The sequence below is a fragment of the Vicugna pacos genome, chromosome 8, assembly GCF_048564905.1.
Source record: "Vicugna pacos chromosome 8, VicPac4, whole genome shotgun sequence".
Taxonomy (NCBI): Eukaryota; Metazoa; Chordata; class Mammalia; order Artiodactyla; family Camelidae; genus Vicugna; species Vicugna pacos.
In genome coordinates, this window is record NC_132994.1 from 72501078 (window position 1) to 72520472 (window position 19395).

The 19395-nt window shown below is 37.2% G+C and overlaps 1 protein-coding gene and 1 long non-coding RNA gene across 4 annotated transcripts in view; one reads left to right on the top strand and one right to left on the bottom strand.

Moving 5' to 3' along the window:
* Positions 1–19395, top strand: part of MAP3K4 (mitogen-activated protein kinase kinase kinase 4) — a 102582-nt gene that overhangs the window by 6860 nt on the left and 76327 nt on the right. The gene's annotated exons all lie outside the window — the stretch shown is intronic.
* On the bottom strand, positions 492–3060 carry LOC140697922 (uncharacterized). Its single transcript, XR_012075301.1, has 2 exons — positions 2980–3060; positions 492–781 (listed from the first exon to the last, which is right to left on the bottom strand). It is a non-coding gene; the product is annotated as an uncharacterized lncRNA (long non-coding RNA).

Genomic DNA, 19395 nt, shown 5'->3' on the forward strand with positions numbered 1-19395 from the left:
AGGGTCTTCAGCTGCCGCCCTGCCCAGCCCAGCGCCGGCTCAGGCCCTCATACCAACTGTGGAGGCGGATGTTTTCTGGATGAATGGGGCTTTACAGGATGAAAGACTCGTCTTCAGGAGAAAAAAATGCAAAAAACCCCATCAACCTTGAAATCTCCCCCAAACTCATTGTACACAACTTTTTTCCTGTGAAACTATTTCAAGTTCACAGATTAAAGAGCCAGTGCTCAAACCTTTTTAGAGATTTTTAGTTAATCTTTTCTGTACTCAGTTTTAGATCAAGCAGGCAGTAAGACTGTGATTTCGGTCCTGTGGTGGTGACATTTAAATTCTGGCTGTGATTGTGACCCATGGTAACAAGTTTATTTTACAACACTATGCGGATCCTGTGTAACTGAAATAAAAATTTATGAAGCAGTGTTTGACCTTGTAATATATGATACACTCTGATAATTCTTGTTCTGTGCTCTTCTATTACAAAATATTGTTCATTATGACCCATTAAATTGATTTTATTACCCACAAGTAAGTTGTGACCCTCACTTTGAAAAACACGGCTCTACCAAAGTTAAAAAAATATGCTGTTGTACTTTGTCTCTTGAGACTGAGTCAGGAGAACTAGCCTACTACGTATCCACGAAGTGATGAGGAGGCATTTTGAAGAAGCTAGGCGATATCAGGCTCTGAACGTTTCTTCCTTAAAAACAGCGTGTTTCCCAAAGGCAGGAATGAGAATGCATCTTATCCTTGTCTCTCAAGGTTGTTCTCTTGATTGCCTGTCCTTAAACACAAGAGTTATAAAGATGAGTTTAAATTTTAATATTAATTTTAGAGTAAAATTGGGATTAGAATATATGAGTAATATGAGTACTTTAGATAATTTGTTCATTTTTCTCTGAAACACTGACATATATTTAAAGATTTTTTTCCAATAGAGCAGTCCTCAAGAAAAGAAAAAAAGGGACCCATTTTCCCCTGCTGTGTGTGTGTATGTGTGTGTGTGTGTGTGTGTGTACAGCAGTTTTCCCCGCTGTGAAGTATATTTTTCAGAAAAGGATGACCTGGGGTGCTATCTTTTGCCCTCCTTCTTTATCCTGTGAATTCTTCCTCCTGCTCCTGGTCTTCTCTTAAGCTTACTTGAGGGTCAGCCATCCTTTGCCCTGTACCCCTTCACCAGGGGTTGGATCAAGTCCTCCTGTTGTAAGTCTTCTAGTCCCTGTGGTTTTCGACCATCTACTCACACGTCACCATTGTGATGATCTGTGTGTTTATTTACTGTGTCTTGCCTTCAGTAGACATCAGAGTCCAGGAAGGCAGGGATGTGGTTGTTTGGCTTACTTTTAGGTCCCAATTCCTGGCACAGTGTCTAATGATTGGACGGCTCTCAGTAGATACTTGTTGAATGGAGGAGGCAGTGAATATATTGGTGAGACCACAAAGGTTTTGGTACTAGACAGACAAGCTTTGACTCTTACTTTTTGATTACTAGCCTATGATTTGGGGGAAGTTATTTAACGTCTCTCAGATTCAGTTTCCTCATTTGAAAAACAAATAATAATAAAACCTACTTCCTAGGTTGTTACTAAGATTAAATGGGATAATAGCTTTTTATATGAAGTGTTAGCTATCATTATATTTCTCTTTTCTTTTTCTTTTTTCATTTAAAGTGAAAAGGGGGAAGTCCATCATAATTAATTTTCGTAAGAAAGCATCAAATATGCTTTGAGGCTAGATATATTTTAAAGTAGCTGCAGTGATCTTAATTCAAGAAATATTTGTTTTTCCTGTGTCTGTTGAATTCATAGGAGGAAAGAGGATTTTGGGACCTGGCTTTTCCAAATTCCCTCTTTTGCTTCAATTGTGATTTATTTTGTATATTATTCCTGAGCATGTTTGGAATTCTGGCTCGAGGGTTGCAAATAGTGCTACTGAATCGGAAGTGTAACCCTACAGACTGAATGACTCCTTTAGGTCAGTAGGCATAGCTCAGTCGTTCTTCTCTGAAGCTTCTTTTTTGTTGTTAGTTTAACTTGACATGTCTTTACAAATTAGATTAATACTGTTCACTTTTTAAAATGTTGTACATTATGTTTAAGAGTAATACCTTTCAAGTTGATCTACTTGCAGCCTTAGAAAAGTGAATGAATTTTATTTGGTTAATACAACTAAATTGGTTAGAAATCTCTCTGATTATAAAAGCAACATGTCAATTGTGGAAAAATCTGAAAAACCTGAAAAGTATACAGAAGAAAATAGCCAGTCATAATCCTACAGTCTAAAAATAGTTACCATTAACATTTCGGTATATTTCTTTCCTTGGGCTTTGTATATGTGTGTGTGTGATATATACATACATACATATCCCCCCAATACAGTTTATCTTTAGGAACTGCCATCTCATGCGCATTATCCCATGATGTAAACATATTTAGTGACAAACAGTGTTCCTTTTTGAGTACACTGTAATTTAATTGTTCTTGAATTACTTTATAATATATATGTTTCCACTTATAATTAATGACTTGGTAAAAAATCTGTCTGTAAGTTTTTCAGTATTTTATATTATTTCAGTTCAGGCCATAAAATACTCAGAGTTTTAAGTCTCTTGGGACATGTTGCCGCATTTCTTTCTAGAAAGGTACTAAGTTTTATTCACACCAGTGTGAAAAAAAATGATCTTGACAATTTCATTTACAAGAAAATAGTCTAATTATTATGACTTTTAAATAGCTTAAGATAGAAGAATTTTATTTTTTCCAGGAAATAAAACATAATACAGCAGCAGTATTCCAAACAAAACCCATAGTTGTCCTCCATCAGTTCCTTCAGTCCTGTGTAAGTCTTAATTCCACTCCATGTTTGGTTAGCAGTCTTGGAAATCCATCTTCTTGACTAGAATTGTGTAAATCCCAACTCAGTCCACTGACATGATCTCAGAGTTGTTTAAACATAGCATCAGAAACCAGTATCTGAAAGTACCTGGAAGAGTCTTTTCCCCTGGGCCCTGAGATGGCCCATTTTTGTCGAAGACAGGCACCCTGGCCTGCAGCTGAAGGCAGGTGCTTTCAGGGAAGCAGCAGAGTAAAACAAAGCCTGTCTGTAGTGATGGAAACCTTAAAGTGGCTCTGGTTAATTTATGACTGGTAACTTTCAAAACTGAAAGATCCATTGAAGATTGATTGTAAGATTAAGGCAATTGATAAGAAAACTTGGTTGTTTCTGTGACATAAAAAACAGGCTAGAAGTCAATCCAAAACATTTTTAGACAAAATATTTATAAACATAATGATTAACTCTGTTGTCAAGAAAATAGATATTGCATCTAATTTATGAAAATGGAAAACATGTAATCTTTATAGAGAAAAAAAGATCTTCAGATATATAATAGTTCTGATATATACCAAGAATATATCAAATATATAGTTAGAATATACTGAGAATATATCAAGAATATCAAATAAAGGGATTCTGTGTCTAGAATAGATCCTATTATTGTGTATAATAATAAAAATTCATAGGTAAGTGATGTGAAGTTTCAGTTGAGAACCACTGGCCTAGAAGATCCTAGATTCAAATTAAAGAAGTTGTGAGCAACTGAACACATAAAATACATGACTGAACTATGCCTGAGAACTCTGTGCAGTTGTCTCCTGTTCAGCAGAGCAGCTCTGGCACTCTGATAAATATGCGTGCCGTGGACAGCGAGGGCGTTGGCAGTTCTCTAGAATCCCATCATAGCAAAACGTTTCTGAAATATTTATAGTATCTGACCCATACAAATTTAACCAAGGGAAGGCTAAGCATTGCTTCTGATTTGATAATTCATCAATAGTAACACATCAAATAAACCTAATTATTTCTAGCACCTCTTGAAAGAACAAATCCTTTGTGATTTTCTAAGGGCCCTCTGAGAAATCTCAAAGACAGTTTAGTTGTAAGAGATACCATTTAGGATTTGATTTTGGGAAGGCAAAATATTAAAAGTTGGCAGGAGATTTGAACACTGAGATAGGATCGTGGTTTACTAAGAAACAATACTTGGCTATATATTTAACCAAGTGACAGTAAAGATTTTTAAAAGTAAACATAGGAAGTAGCATGATTATAAAGAACCTTTTGTAAATGAGATGTTTTTGTGCTCTTAAATAATCAAGGGCATAATATTCAGGCTCATGCAGTATGTTCATTGATGGAGAATGTCTCAGAGGAGGGAGAAACATGGGAATGGCGGACAAAGGTGGAGGCAGGTGTTATCTCACAATAGGGTTAGCCATTTCTTGGAACACAAAGGGTCGGGGGATTTCTTACTGCTCTCTTCTGGGACTCAGGTTTCAGGTGAAATTCAACAGTTGTCACAAGTGACGTGTGTAAGTGCCCAACTCACTGTGTTTTTTAATAAACATTGAGTATCTTCATTTGTATTAGATAGTTTGAGGTAGTTTATTTAATTGTAAATATCTGGACATAATCCTATGAGCTCTGAAAATCTGTAAATAAAATTTTCTTCCTTTTTTAAAAAAATTGTTTTAGTTCATATTTATTTTGGTACTTTTGCTCTTGAATAGACTTCATTTCTAGCTATCTTAATGCTCATTTAACTTCTTGGAGTCGATTTTTTCAAAGAGTAGTATTTCATCAAATATAAGATGCCACTGGTTGTAAGATGCACTATAATTTTACATATCACTAAGGACAGCATGCTGCAATTAAACTATCACACAGTGCTTTTTGTATCAGTTGTAGGAAGCAGGGCAATATCAGAGATGTTAACATAGGGAAAAAAAGGTATGTTTTCAGATCAGTGAAATATGGGAAAGCCTTGAGTCTTGGTGTTTTTAAACCTAACGTGATATATGTGGTGGTGTATATTTATGAAGGAAGCTGCTGGCATCCTCCATAGAATCCTAGTAAGTTCACAAAGAGTGAAAGGAGACGGAATGGTAGAAGTGGGGTAGGGGAGAAGGAAGGTGGGCTGCAGTGACTTTTATTACGTAGTGTTTGGCGAAATCTCAGTCTGCCGGAGGCACCTCTGTTGTGTAGCAGCTGCCTCCCGACTCCCATTGAGTGTGTTCTGATGTTTCTATTCCAGGAAGCTGTGATCTTAATTAATCTAACCAGTCCTTTGTTGGACTTTTAGGGTGTTTCCATTTCTTTTGCTGTTACAAATAAGAATGTTATGAGCATTCTTTTTAGCTCAGTCTTTAGGTGTATCCAAGATGTTTTATTAGAATAAGATCCTGGAAATGTAATTGTGATATCAAATAGTATGCATACATATATTTTAGTTATAATCTATTATTCTTTTTAAGTACAGAATTTTACATATTGAACTATATGTAACAGAGGCAACTGTATAGGCTTTTGACAGAATTTGATAATACAAAGATGAAAGAGAAAGAGAGGCCAGTTGTTCAATTAGGTGGGACCTGGTAGGTTCCCTCAGGTTTTTTTAATTTTAAATTTTTGTGTGGTATTTATTGTTGTATAAGGTAACACAGACATTTATATCTGTATGGAGTGTGTTGCATGATTGATTATGTAAAAGTGGGTGTACTCTGGTAACAATCGCCAATGTGAATGAAGAGGGAGTGAGCAGCAGCATAGAAACCCCTTCTCCCCCCACACGGGAGTCACCACCCGCCTCTGCTCGCTGCCCTGACACTTACAGATACTTTACATCTTTTATGCAATGTGATGTTTGTGAGATTCACAGTGCTGTTTCGGTGATAGTGGCTCTTTTATTCTTATCTTATTCTATAAAGTATTTTATTGTGTAAATGTATTACAGTGTATTTTATTCACCCAGGTTTTTTTTTTATCAATGGTTGTTACCACTTTTAAGTGTTCAGTTCAGTAGTGTTTAAGTACATTCATTCACACTGCTGTGAAGCAGGTCTCCAGAACTCTTTGTCTTGTAAAACAGAGACTCTGCCCCTTTCAGTAACAACTCTTCTCTCTCCCTCAGCTTCTGATAACCCCCATTTGAATGGCTTTCTGATCACTATGAATCTGCCTATTTGAGGTACCTCATGTAAGTGGAATCATACAGTATTTTTGTGACAGACTTCTTTCATTTTCTGTCACTTAGCATAATGCCCTCAAGCTTCATATATGCTGTAGTGCGTGGCAGAATTCCCTTTTTAAGGCTGAATGATACTCCGTTGTATGTACATGTCACATTTTGTTTGTCCATTCTTCCGTCTGTGAACACTTGGGTTGCTTCCATCTTTTGGAGTATGTATAATTTTAAAACTCTTTGATTTATATTGCCAATTGCTCATCAGAAAATTTGTGCCAGTTTTTATGAGGAATATATGAGTTTATTCTTGCCACTACAATGGTAGTTTTTACGTTTTGCCAGTGTTTTGATTACTTGTGAGGTTGAATGCTGTCTTATGTCAATTAGTTACTTATATTTTAAAAATTGTTCAAGCATCTTTCTTCTTCTCTTGACTGTGAACTACTTGAGGGTAGTGAATATCATTTTAGATGTCTTTTTATCCCTGAACTGCCTAGTAGTGGGTCTGCCACATTAGATGCCTAGGATGTTTGGTAAATGAATGATTACATTTGTATGTGGCTGTATTAGACTCTCATTGGACTGTATCCTTATGATATTTTTTGGTTTGTTATGACATGTTTTAAAAATATTTCTTAAAGTAGTTGCATAATGAATAGTCTCAAGTAATATGTATCATTTAATTAGAAATTATCTATTATATGCTTTAAAAGTTTTGGATTTATTAGTTTAAAACCGTATGTATTTTTTTCTCAGATAGGCAGCCTTTGAAAATTCACTTTTAATGAATGAAAACGGCTTTTATTTCATTTTCTTAGCCTATCTACAGTAACTGTGATCACCTTCTCCTTATTTTAAGGAGAACAAATAAGCTGGACAGCCCTGTTAAGCCTAGGGTTAGATCACTTTTGTGATTTGTGATACGTCACAAATGTATTTGCTGTCATTAACCTTGTTAAATACTCAAACACTATCAGTTTAATTATTTGGAAAGTTTGTAAAAGAACTTACCTTGTCACATGGAGGTGTCTGACAGAAAGTATTTTAAGCGACTTTGAATTCACCACTCTGGAACTTTTGAGTTAGGGTTTATTGAAGACTGAGAGCCGGTAGCCTTTGGTTGTACTTTTTTTTGCCTCTTATTCCTCAGGGTGTTTGGCGCGGATGATCTTTAGAATATCTTAAGGCAGCCACCAGAATGAAAACTCGAACACTCTGGTCCTCTGCTTAGAGACTTGGTCGGTGTGTGATCCTGGAAGCGCTGGTGGGGAGCGCGGGGGAATGAAGAGAACACTGCTGGGGAGAGGAGAGGACGAGGTGAGAGCCAGCAGCAGGGGGCGGGGTGCAGAGAAGGAGGAGACCCGCTTCCACACTCAGTAACTCTCATTGTCCTGATGGGCTCGCGAGAGGAGAGTCTTAGGAAGAGTTTAAAGTAAAATGCTTTTAAGGAAAGTTTCTCTGACAGCATAAATCAAATCGACTTCTTTAATGAGAGGTTTCCAGCCAGGCACTGAAGTTACCAGCCTGCAGTAAATTGATACAATGACAGTATGGTGATTTTTTTCTATAGAGTTAAACTAACTTTCCAGGGTTAAATTGTATATTTTTGTAGATGATACTGGCAGTGGATTTTGTGTGTTTTCAACCTCTGTACTTGGCGAAGAAAATGGTGGCAGCTCTGCATTGGTTTTCAGTCCTCTTCCCTCCCTCATCACACAATTTTGGGTATCATGTCTTGAACTAAAATAAATAATTTAGAAATTGTTTAATTACACTCACTTATCTGAAAAAGTAGTAAGTTAGAAGTAAATTGGGGAAAAACACTTCCAGAAACATCATAAACGTTTGCCTTGAAGCTTCAACCCCAGAACTGAGATGATACTTTATAAAGATGCCTCCTGAGTTTTATTGGGCTCTTTAAATATCTAGGTGTTATTTAACAGAAAACCAAAAGGAGTACATGTGTATCGAGGAGTAATTACTGAAAAGGAAGAGTCATTAGCCTGACTGTGTGAGCGAAAACCTCAGCCTTAGCTGTACTGACCAGCCGTGAGAGCACAATGCCTTGTCCTGTCTTCCTCATTACGCCTCCTGCATCATTTGTTTATTTCCCTTGTAGACTCACTCACGTCCCAAGGGCCTGCCCCGTGTCAGGCAGTGCTAGACCAAAGTCACGGGGCTCCAGTGGTGGGTAAAGCAGACTTGGGCTCTGCTTAATGACCAAGTCCTCTAAGAGCCTTGATTACGTCCAGGGAGCTTTTCTGAGTTGAAGATGTCCTGATCCTCAGAATAAGAATTTGGGAGGCCCTGAATTTCAATTAAAGTCACTTTGTGAAGAGACCCTTCATTGCATCCCTACGCAAATTTGCTCCTCACCAGAAGCTAGATTTGAGACTCCTTTAAGCTTGAGGTCCAGGCCAGATGGTCCTGCGGAAACCCTTGCCTCTTAGACTCGCCATCCGCATTGAGCATCTTCCCAGTTCCTGAACGCAGCATCTTCTTTCTCAGCTTCCTGCCTGCTGGTAGATTGGGTTTCCTGTATATCCACTGCTCTTTCCTCTTTTTTCTACTGTAGTCATTTCAGATGGCACTTGTCTTGTAAATATTCTCACAGCCCCCTGGGCAGATAATACTTTTATTATATGTAGACATAATATAAGACATGCCATGTCTTTATGGAGTTTATAATCTGGTTAAGGAGAAGAGATAAGGTAAATGGAAACTTCATAATTCATGCTCTGGTGCAGAAATGGTAATAAATTTACATCTATCATCTCCCTGTGTGCCATCGTTCTAGTAGTATAACATGTTTTATGTAATGATTACAATGAACTTGTAAAATAAGTGTGCATTTCCAGTCTTTAAGAGATGTGTTAGTTCAGAATACCTGGAGTAGGACTCATTCATCCTTCAGAGTCTGTGGTCCTCTATTTTATATACTGTCTCCTTAGGCATAAATGTGGAAGGATGTGGTGAATGATTTAAAAAATAGTTTATTATAGCAATAAGAGATATCACAAGAATGATTAATTGTCAAGTAAATTATACAGGGGTGGGAAGAGTTACCTTTAGGCTGAGGTGGGCATGATATATTATCTGAACATACTGTGAGCATTAGTCATGTTAGTAAAAATATTAAAAGGTCATTTAAAAATGGATCTATTAGGGGGAGAGTATAGCTCAGTGGTAGAGTGTGTGCTTAGCATGCACAAAGTCCTGGGTTCAGTCCCCACTACCTCCATTGATAAATAAGTAAATAAATAAACAAATAAAAAACCTAATACCTCCCCCCAAACAAACAAAAATGTCCCTATCATACTCCATTTTACAGCTATACCATAAGCCATTCGAGCTACCACCAGTGTCTCACTGCTCAGGACAGCAGTGCAGTGAACCTGTTGATAGACCGCTCTGTCCGCTCTTCTGCTCGTGTAAAATCCTTTCCTGAATGTGGAATTTAAAAGGAGTTTGAACACATTTAAGAGTTTCAATATCTATTGCTAAACATTTTCTTCTGAAAAGATCATACAGATGTACAGGCCACAAATAGTGCTTACCTCACCAGCTTCTTAGCTTTGAGTGTTAGAAGTCTGTGCTAGCTTAATAGTCCAGAAAGGGTTGTCTTGTTTAAACTTGAGTGTCTGGTTTCTAGCACAGGTGGAATTATTTTCATGTTTTATTGCAATTTGAATTTATTTTGTGAATTCTCTTTTGTAGTTTTTGCTTATTTTCCTGTTGGTGTCCTAGGGTTTTTCTTGCCATTTTGATGAATCTTTTATAAATTAAGGACATTGTCTTTTCTCCAGTTTTATGACTTAGTTATTATTTTTTTACATATTGAAGTTTTAAATGTTCGCATAGTTAAATCGTTTCTTTTAAATTTTCTTACATTTCTTTAGATCTAGGAAGTCAGACACATGAAATTAAGGGAAAATAATTTCAGACTCATTTTCTGGAAAAATGCCATAAATACCATTTTCTGTGGTATTTCCTGGAAAAATATCATAATTTATGATATAGATTTTATGTATTTTTACATCACTGTAAATCTTTTTCTAATAGCCATACATATAGTGGATACTGGCTGAGTATCTTTTGATGAAATGAATAAGAGTTAATTCAGTGAATTATCGCTGATAAGACTTTTAACAGTTTTACTGGTTATTGGCGCCTCTTCCTTTGTATTCTCTGTATGTTCTCATTTTCTGAGAATTAGTGAACTAATAAAAGACAGAGGAATGTCCTTTCTTTTAGGATCCTTATGTAAGATTTCTACTCCTTTTTCCATCACTGGGTGTGTACCACATCTTACCTGGTAAGAGCTCTCCTTTTTTAAAAAATTTTTCCCTTAATGGAGGCGCTGGGGATGAACCTAGGACCTTGTACATGCTAAGCACGCGCTCTACTGCTGCGCTGTACCCCTGCCTCCTAGAGCTTCCCTCTGGGAAATGCTCTTTGAAGGAGAGTTGATGTAGAACCTGTCATTAGATCCCTATTTCCCCTTGTTTTAGAAATAGGATTGCCTTCCTTTCAAATTCTGCTTGTTTGCTAGTGCTTTTTCAAATTAATTTTTTAGAATTTGAATAATAGATGATTAAAATGAGTTAATTTGGTTATGTAGAGATCTGTACTGTACAGTTTCCCTGATTTGTTGCTGTTCACAATTTCTTAAAGAAATGAACAGATGAGATAGCTCTTTGTTTTTTTGTATTATGGTGCTAAAAGCTTGTACTGACCTTAACAGTATGTATATTTGAATTAAGTGTTCCATCTCTAGGCTATCAGAAAGTCCTCTAACTGAGACTGGAATTTACTTAGAGAGTAAAAGAACTATAGGAGGAGGAATCTTGCTTGCCTTTACTTTTTATTTTTTAAAAATAGCTTTCTGCAAACCAAGAGGTCCCTAGTTCATATCTGAGGTAACTGCTTCAAAAAAAAAAAAAAAAAAAGAAGATGGGTAGGGGTGGAAAGAAAGTAGCTTTATTGAGATGTAATTCATATATCATACAATTTACCCATTTACTGTGCCCAGATCAGCTGTTGTAGAGTGCTCAAGATTCATGCAGTCATCACCAGGTCAATTTTAGAACATCCTAATCGCCTCAGAAAGAAACCCTCTAGCCTTTACTCTTGCCACCTCCCAACCCCCATCCCTCCCAGGGCTAAAGCAACCATTAATCTACTTTCTCTCTCTGTATATTTGCCTATTCTGAACGCTTAATATAAATTGAATCATATAATATGTGGTCTTTTATGATTGACTTCTTTCACTTAGCATAATGTTTACAAGTTTCATCTACCTTGTACCATGCATTAGTCCTTCGTTCCTTTATTTGGCTGAATAATACTCCATTAGATGCAGGTGCTATATTTTGCTTAGCCATTCCTCACATGATAGACATTGGGTTGTTTCTACCTTCGGGCTGTTATGAGTAATGCTGCTATAAACATTCAGGTGTTTATGCAAGTGTTTGTGTGGACATGTGTTTTCATTTTTCTCACATGTGTACCTGGGAGTCTGGTTGCTGGATCATATATTTTCCAACGTGACTGCACCACTTGACATTCCCACCAGCAGTGTATGAGACTTCTGATCTTTTCACATCCTTACACATGCTTGTTATTATCTGACTTTCTGATTAACCATCCTAATGGGTGTAAAGTACTGGCCTGTGGTTTTGATTTGCATTTTCCTCGTGGTGGCGAGCATCTTTCAGTTAGATACTTGTATATCTTATTTGGAGAAATGTCTACTCAGATCGTTTCTCCATTTTTAATTGGGTTATTTGTCTTTTTATTATTGAATTATGTTTAAGTATTTAAAGGAGAACTTGAACATTGGCAAAAAATAAAGGATATTTAAAAAACCCAAATGGAACTTCTGAAGATGAAAAATACGAAATCTGAAATGACAGATACACCAAATGGGATAATCAACAGAATAGATACTAGAAAAATTTTTTGAATTTGTGGACATAGCAATAGAAACTGTGCAAAATACAGTACAGAGAATATACAGATGAGAAAAAATTTGCAGAACATCAGTGACATGGGATAAAATCAGGCACTCGGCGTAATTGTACTTGGAGTTCCCGAAAGAGGAGGGCAAGGGGGGACCTGAAAAAAATATTGTAAGAAATAATGACTGTAAATATTTCACACCTAATAAACACTATAAGCCCGTAGATTCAAACTGTTCAATGAGCCCCATCATCGCTGAAAAATCGCTACTTAAACTCTTGTTCTTCCATGGTTTCTACCCTCGTATGTCAGTCTTAGAAATAACTTTATTCTTGTAATATTTTTTCTTCTCTTTCACATCTCTATTATTGTATTATATGAAACATTCTCCTTTTTCTCTCATTCACCAAACTATTGTGTTCCATGTTTGCTTAAATTTTTTTCCCGCGAAGGCTTTGCCTTTATTGTATTTAGTTGTAGCCCTGATTATGATCCATTTAAGTATCTTTCTATTCATCCTTGAATTAACTGTTGTTAAATTAAATGTTAGTTTATTTTATTTAACCACTTTTACAGGGAGTATGGAGGATAGTGTCATTCCAAACATAAAACAACAGAGTGTCACAAAAGATTGAAAACTGCTGTCTCATTTGGTTAACTTCTTGACATTTATGTGATTTAAGTCAGTTTTGTGCAAAGCCAGCGGCGGTCGGGAGATTTTTCTTGCCTAGTGTGGAAGCATCCTTGTAGCTTGAGTATTGATTTGAGTTAGTTATGCATCTAATACCTTTATCCTTTGTCTGTCTAGTATATGTTAAGATGGGATATTTTGAAAGGATAACCCTGCTAAATATGTGGTAGATATTGTCTAGGGCAGTGCCCCTTAACCTTTTTGGAATAAGACTACATTTGAGAATCTGATAAAACTATGGACTCTTGACTCCAAAAATGCACATGATTAAAATTTACATTCAGTTTTAGGGGCCTCATAATCCCCATGATTGAGATAGAAAGTAATATAGTTTTGTACTTCATTTTTTTATTCCCTATATTTTGTGCGTGTTACATTTAATTATATACTGTGAGACATTTATTTTCTGAAACCGTAAGTGGTATTTATATTTGGAATACACAGGACTTCAGGCCCCAAGTTTCCCGTAAATTTCACATTAGCCTTATGTATGCAACCACAGTTACCAATTATGTTCTCCTCAGTGAAGAAAAGTATAAAATTAAAAATAAGAGTTTTTCCCCTAAATTTTTTTAGATTTATTTAAAATTTCCCCCAGTTTACATTGCTTTTAATTAGAAAAAAAGTTATATTTTTCATGAGACAGACTGTGTATGTGTCTTTAATTACATCTTTGATGTTGAATAGTGTCTGTTTCTTAGATGTTACCCTGCCATTTTTAAGGATTTCATAATTCCTAGAGGCATTGTTCCTCTTAAGTGAACCATTCTTTTTTTCCCCTCTGTCAGCTCCTGGCAGGTGAATTGTTCTTGCTTGTTGGAATAGTAAAGACAGAATAGATGTTTAGGTTGACTTTAAGAATGAATAGCTGAGAAGCCTTGTGTGTGACAAAGTCAAAATTGTATGTATCTTTATGCCTGTCTGATCGTGTAAGGTGATGTGGGAAATCCTTAGAAGAGAAAGCTAGGTGCCCTCCTGCCCCTCCCCTGCTTACTACCCTTGCCGCTCTGTCTCTGCCCTGGGATGCAGGGCCTGTGGCGTCAGACCACGCCTGCCCTGTGGGTGCTCCTGCTCACTCTGCCCCCCGCTCTGGGGCATCGTGGCCTTTTCATCTCACATAAGCTGTGGACTCTTCTGTCTCATCCACTTTCCCCCTCCTCCTGGTCTGTGCCTTCAGACCTTTTGAGTTTCCATCTCAGTGCGCCTTCTTTGAAGGTGTCTTTTTTGTAATCATCCTACCGATTGTCCAAGGCTAGTTCCTGTCAGCTTTGTAATCTTCCTTCACAGCATAATGAAGAAGTACACTTTAAAGACTTGTGTATGTGCTTGTGTGCTGGATTTCTCGTTCTTTCTGTAGATTGAAAGCTACAGGAGGGCAGGAGTGGTGATCCTCTTGTTCAGCCATGTGTTTTCCTTCAACCCCTAGCACAGCTCTTGTCCAGTGGGGCCACTGTGGGCTGAATGATCTAGTGTGTAGTTGACACAAAGGCACACACAGTGAAGTATGAAATAGCCAATGTGTGTTTTCAACTGTAAATAAATAAATAAATAAATAAACAAAAAACCTAAGGTGAATGAAATAACTTACATTTAAAAAATTTATGTCATCTTCTATCTCACCTCTTACACAAAAGTCCAGTCTCAGTTAATTGTTAATTCCAAATAACTTGTCTCTGATTTAAAAAGCCTGTTTTTCTGTCCCTTTGGTGGGTAGCTTTATGCTCTTTTCCGACATCAGCACACACAGATGTACACGAACTGGAAGCAGCAGCCTGATCTAATGAGTGCGCTCTGTTAGAGGAGTGGTAAACGGGTGTTGCAGGGAAGACAGGGTATCGCTGTGCTTGGTAGGGGAGGTAGGTAGCTCCCTGAAGGAGAGAGAGTTGAGTTGTACCTTTTGTTTGATATGCAGAAATAAGTAGGCCAAACAAAATTCTCACTTTTTTTTTCTCATTTCAGTTGTAGCCACTCTGTGCCCCCCGCAGGCCCGAGTGTCTTACTGAGAGCAACAGGTGAGGAAATGTAGACTTAGAGTGGCCAAAAGGTGGGAGCCCCAGAGCTGGGCAGGGAACTTGGTCCCTGAACCATCCCTCACACTTCTTCTTTTTCTCCAGCAGGTAGGGACCTCATTCCATGGGGGAAGTAGTCCTCTGTGCCTGCCTTTGGGAGAGGGCAGACATCACAGTGACCTAGGAGTGAGGGGTGCGCTAAGGGTGGGAGGGTCTAGAACTCCAGTTCTGCCCAGACACTTCCTGTTCAGAGCAGACAAGTTACCTTTGCAACTGTTTTTCCTTTTCTGCAACTGGTAGAGTGTCTGGGTACCTGGCATGCGATAGGCATCTGTTAATGAGAACATGAGAATTCTCATAATCAACATAATCTGGGCAAAGTATCCTTTCCTAAAATGGGGCCATAGGCTCTGTCAAGGATTAAATGAGATTATGTAGGTTGTTCAGCACAGGGCCTGGCAGATGGTCAGTATTCAGTGCCTCAGTGCCTAAGGTAGTAGTTACACTGTTATAATGAAAATTGTTTATTACTGTGTAACAAGTTATATAGCTCGTGAAAAACATAAATAGAAATCTGATGCATATCCCAGTTTTAGAAGTCGCTCACCTACCATTTGTGGGATTTCCTCACCTGCCATTTAAAAATTCTTTTATAACCACAATCATTGGCTATGTTGACAAAGAATGGCTTTAGTTTTATAATTAATGTTACATTTTCATTTAGTCCTGGCTCTTAGTCTTTTATACCTGTATAGTAACACCAAATTTCTTCAGCATTGTCATGGAATAGGTGTCCATTTAGCATTCTTAATTAATTTCTGAATAAACTTTTAATTTTAGAATAGTTTCAGAAAGCACAAAGAATTTCCATGTATCCTGTGCCCAGTTTCTCCTCTTGTTAAATCTTACGTTACTGTGTACTTTTGTCACAACTAAGCTCTGTACTTTATTCCAATTTCATTAATGTTTCCTAATGTTTTTTACCCTATTCCCAGATCCCATCGAGGACAGCACATTATATTTGTTCATCATGTCTTCTTAGCTTCCTCTTGGCTGTTACGGTTTTTCAGACTTTTTTTTGATGACTTTAACAGCTTTAAGGGGTGCCAGTCGGGTGTTCTATGCACTTTTCTTCAATTTGGGTTTGGCTGGTGTTTTTCTTATGGTTTGACTGGAGTTATGGGTTTTGGGAGGATGACCAAAGAGGTGAAGTGCCCTTCTCACCATAACAGGGCTCCTGCTCTCAACATGACCTAACTGAGGATGTTAACCATGGTCACTTGGCTACATAAATATTTGAATTTCTTCTGTATGGATTTGTTTTTTCTCCTGTTCATTTATATAGTAATTATTTGTATCAGTGTGGACTCATGCATTCATTATTATAATCCAGCACTTTGTCATTTATTTTGTTGCTCAGATTGTTCTACCTTTGCCCAGTGATAGCTCTCTCAGTTCCTCCTCTGTCCTTTTAACATGCTTCCATTGGCTTTTTGTTTTTTTTTATACATTTCCTCACTTGGTGCACTTACAAGATGCCCCAGAGTCATTTTACGTCTTCCTTGCCCCAGTCCTGGAGTCAGCCATTCCAAACAGTCCTGGTTCTTTTGTTGGAGCATGGTGTTGGGAACCAAGATCTGGTCTCCCGGTAAATGAGCTCTTTGCATGCTAACGTCAGAGCAGAGGTGAGAGACTTAATGTCCAGACTGTCCTTATTGTTTTCCCTACTTTTCTTTCCATTTTTCTTCCCTGAAAACTCTGGGAGAAGGTGTCAGATGCTGCTTCCTTGGTTTATTCCCTCAACAGCTGGAGTTCATCTTTTGAGCGTGTGTGTGTGTGTCGCAGGGCATGTTTATAGTTACCTGTTTAGCTTCAGTTCAGATTCAGGCAGCTCATTTGTTTTCCTGCAGAAAGTGGCTCTTCAGGTACTTGATTTCTAAGAATGACGTGGAAGGTAGTCCATGATATAAAATACTTTTTCCGTATACAAATTTGAATTAGAATAAGGAGATTTTTAGAAACGTTCTCACTTGTAAGAAAGAGTAGGTAGAGAGAGATCATAATTCTTTTTTGCTGTCTTTAAAGTTTTAAACATTTGTCTTACTTCTCTTTAAATTCTTAAATGTTTTGTGTGCACTTGGCATAGTGTAAGCCCTTTGTTTTTGCTCCCAGATTTGACACAGATTTTCATTTTTTCAAATTTCCGTGCTTTAGTCTCAGAGTTCTCTTTACTTAAGCCTAAAGCAACCTTTGAATGGATCATCACTTTTATGTTGCTTTTCTTTGAATACTTTTTTGGTTGGCATTTCATTGTAAATTGCATCCACTGTGAGACTGAATGGTGCTTATTTTCACTTCTTGTATCGAAAGAAGTGTCCCCAGCATCACTACTGCCGTACAACCAGGTGTACCCAAGAAGAGTTTTTATTCCCTTTGGTTGTCTGCTTGCTAATCTATACCCACACGATCTAGTATTGATTTGCAAAACTTTGGATAAAGATATAGGTATACTCACACATTTTTAGAGGTGTTAAAACTGGCAGAAATAAGAAAGCACACTTGAAAATGTCTTTTCTTTGTTCCCCTTTTTAAAAATCATATTCTTGGTTTTATTTGTGGAAATGGTCCTTATGATTTCAAACCAAGCAGTCCCTTCCCTAGCTCAGCTGTTCCCCCGCTTCCAGAGACGGGGAACATGATCAGAAGTTCTTGTGTTTAAGTACTCAACTGTTTGCAGTGAAACTGCAGAAATAGCAGAAATAATCACATTTGTCTTTCATCTGTAGCATGCCTCACATGTATTTAAGTGTCTAAAACCTTTCTGAAACCTTTCTCTTTTTTTGTTCTACTTCTTTTTGAATAGTCTTCTGGTTAACCAGAAGTGAAGGATAATGATATGAAGTCTAAAGCATTTTGTTGTATTTGTTTATATAATTTTATGAGTTTACTTTCTGAAAGCCTTTATCTGAAAATATTTTTTAAACAATTTATAATTGTTTTTATTTCTAATGATGAGTAAAGTTTATCCATATGGGGTAATTTTTCTTCATATATATGTTTTATGTCTTTGTGTTCTCTTTTGTTCTACTTACTTCAAGACTGATAAAGTATATCTTGTATAAATCTATGAATGAAACAAAAGACTTCTAGAAGATCTAAGCCAGGCAGGTCTTATCCACTCACCTACCTAACTTTTTCCGACTTTAACCTATCCATTTCTTCTATAAAAAATGTCATCTGTGCTCACGGCATCATGAATGCTTAGGGCTGATAGGATCCTCTCTAGAATACCTGTGGTTTTCTGTTCCCAGTTGACCTATATGCTTATCAAGAGTTCCTGGTTTGTCCCTAAATCTTTTTAGGACTGTTGTATGTTTTAATTGTAATTGCATAATTTAGTGAATTGTTACACAAAATATATGAAACATGAATGCAAAAGAGAATTGTAGTTTCTGTGTAAACTAAATTGAAATGCTTTGGAAAGTCTCAAGACAGGTCACAAAAAGAAAATTGCCATCAAATTAGGGATTGGAGAGAATTGTTAAAGTATAGGAAGAAAAATCATAAACATCCAGAAAAATTACTCCACAGAAGTCTTTAAATTCTTGTTCCATCTTAAAGAAATAGTGGAGATGGCAGGTGCTGCACCTTGGCTGTGGTACATGTGACAAAGTTGACTCGACTTTTTCAGGGACTGCACACACTGAAAGACAAGGTGGTGGCCTCATCAAAGTATTGACAGATTAAAACTTATTCAGAGGTTAAAGTAAAAATAAACTGTTTAACTTTCATATGTGTGTCAATTATCTATTGTAATGTAACAAACAATACCAAAACTTAATGGCTTAAAATAAACCATTTATTATCTGTGATGGTGTTGAGTGGTTCTTCTGCTTCTCATGGTGTTGGCTTGGGCTCAGGGACAGCTGGAAGGTCCAAAATAGCCTTACTCACCGGCTAGCAAGTTGGCACTGGCCCTCAGCTGGGGTGGAGCTCAACCAGACTTTGACCTACCTAGGTCCTCCTTCACTCCTTTCCACCTGACTAGTTAGTTAGGCTTTGAAGACCATGGCAGTTTCAGGGCAGTTGGATTTCTTTCCTGGTGGCTAGCTTCCCCTGGATACAGGGTAGCCTTCTTAAGGCTTTGGCCGGGAACTGGCCCCAAGTCACTTTTGGTTCCATTGGGTAAAGCAGATCACAGGGTCATCCCACATTAAGAGGATGTGATTATACAAAGATGTGAATACTGGGAGGCCAGGTTCATGGAAGGCCCCCAAAGTAACAGTCACCAAAGATGTTTCAAAGTTTTTCTTTGCATGCTTCATTTTTAATGCTTTTAATATATTTTAAAAGTTAACTGACCACAAGTCCCAGTGATACTGGATAAGAAGTCTTCTCATAAATGAAAGTGTTTGTAAGCAAACATAATAATTTGATTAAACTTGGATTCTCACTAATAAGTGTGGGATGTAGGGGTTTCAGCCCATGTTGTTCTTTTCCCAAAACTATTACTCCTTATACCATACTCCATTGCTGCTGTTTTGGTCAGTAGATAGGCATCTTGGCACCTAGGGTTACGATATCACTTAAACATTGTCAGAAATCAATAATCTTTAATTCTTATATCCTTTAAAATTTATATTCTTTAAATTATGAAATGTGATTGTATTTAAATAGAATTTAGATGATTAAGTCTAAAATGTCAAAGATAAAAT